The following is a 2,293-nucleotide window of genomic DNA, read 5'->3' as shown; positions in this document are numbered from 1 at the left end:
GGGGAGGCTGGGCACAAAACATATATGTATTACGTATATATGTGTGTGCTATATGCGTTAACATATGATTTCATGTATCATATATAAAAATCAATACACATGGATTGTAGAGCTCACCATGAAAGATAAGAAAAAGTCTTCTATTAATAATATAAAATATCTCCATAAATTTTTATAGCAAAAGATTTCTTAAGTGAGGTATGAAAAAAACTAATTACAAACACAAAGCTTGAAAACTTAGACTACATTTAAATAGGATCTCATGGGGGCGCCTGGGTGGCTCAGTCGGTTAAGCATCCGACTTCGGCTCAGGTCATGATCTCATGGTCCATGAATTCGAGCCCCACGTCGGGCTCTGTGCTGACCGCTCAGAGCCTGGAGCCTGTTTCAGATTCTGTGTCTCCCTCTCTCTCTGACCCTCCCCCGTTCATGCTCTGTCTCTCTCTGTCTCAAAAATAAATAAACGTTAAAAAATAAATAAATAAATAAATAGGATCTCCTGTTTGGCAAACCCATGGTTAAGAAAGTAGAAAGGCAAGGAGAAAGGACAAGATATTTGCAGCACATGTAAGTCATAAAAGTAACTGCAACTGCATTATATAAAACATTCCTACAAATGAAAAGTAAAATACACAGAAATGATAGCATAAAACGATGTTCAAAAAGTTCCAAGTATCCCTTTATAAAAGACAATTCCAAATGGTCAATAAACACAAAATGTGCTTTACTCCATTAGTTATCACTGAACTTGCATGAGAAGCCACTGTGCACCTCCCTATATCTCCTGTTTCATCTCTAATTGCAGTCATGTCTTTCAGTCTTGCTCAGACAGCATCTTGCCTTAGGAGTGTGTCATGTATTTCTGTCTGCTTCGGGGCTTCTCCAATGTTAAGAACACCAGTAAAAGCCTACTGGGAAAGTGTGGAAGTGTAGGGAGGCTTGGCTAACCATCCACCAAAGGAGGACTAGTCAATAAATAATTATCCTCCTAGTTGATCCTTGGGCAGAGGATTCTGAATGGTTTTCTGTGCACTCTTCATTAGGCCCTAGACAGGAACATGCCCTAACTGACCACAGTGGTGACCTCTATGACACACGTTTATATTGGGTTTTCATTTTTCAGTCAGACCCCAAGGTCCTTGTTTCCTGCTTCCTTGGATGTCATGCTACCTATAAGTTCTTTTCTTAGGCTCTGCTTTCTTTCTTTCTTCTTTCCTTCCTTCCTTCTTTCTTTCTTTAAGTTTATTTATTTATTTATTTATTTAGAGACAGAGAGAGAGAGAGAGAGAGAGAGAGAGAGAGAACAAGTGGAGGAAAGGCAGAGAGAGAGAATCCCAACCAGGCCCCACACTGTCAGCACAGAGCCTGATGCAGGGCTCAAACTCACAAACTTGGAGATCATGACTGGAGCTGAAATCAAGAGTTGGACATCCAGCCAAATGAGCCACCCAGGTGTCCCTTAGGCTCTGTTTTCAAAAAGAAATTCAACCTAAGACAGACATACAAAGTAAGGCCACAGTAACATTCCTTTAAGCACATAACAGAATAAGTTAAACTAAAACCCACAGTTGGTAAGGATATGGATCAACACTCTCATACAATGCTCATGGGAATGCAACCGGTATTCATACTGTGGAACATTCGCCAAGATGGACCATTTACTGGGCCATAAAACACACCTTAACGAGTTGAAAAAGATAGAAATCATAAAATGTCTGTTTCCAGTTGGAATTAAACTAGAAATCAATAACAGAAATATAGCTTAAAATTCAAAATCACTTGGGAAACTAAACGACACACTTATAAATAACACATGGGGCAAAAAGAAATCTCAAGAGAAATTAAAATTTATTCTGAACTAAATGAAAATGAATAAAACAACTTGATAAAATTTGTGGGATATACTGAAGGCAGTGCTTAAAGGGAAATTTGTACCATTGAATACATATATTAGAAAAAATCAATAATCTAAGCTTCCACCTTAGGACACTCAAAAAAAAGTAGAGAGAGAAAGATAAAATTGATTTCAAAATAAGCAGAGAGGAAAAATAAGAATTGTAGCAGAAATCAATGAAACTGAAAACAAGGCCAATAGAGAAATCAATAAAACCAAAGTTGTTTCTTTGATAGTGTGAATAATAATGACAAGTCTAATGTCAGGCTATGAAAAAAAAAGAGAGAAGACACAAACTACTAAATATCAGAAATGAAGGAGAGATAAATACAAATCCCAAGGATGTTAAAAAGATAGTCAGGGAATACTATGAACAATTCTGTGGCCACAAATTTGATA

This window comes from Panthera onca, chromosome D3 (assembly GCF_046562875.1).
Source record: "Panthera onca isolate mPanOnc1 chromosome D3, mPanOnc1 haplotype 2, whole genome shotgun sequence".
Classification (NCBI taxonomy): domain Eukaryota; kingdom Metazoa; phylum Chordata; class Mammalia; order Carnivora; family Felidae; genus Panthera; species Panthera onca.
This window is presented reverse-complemented; position numbering follows the sequence as displayed.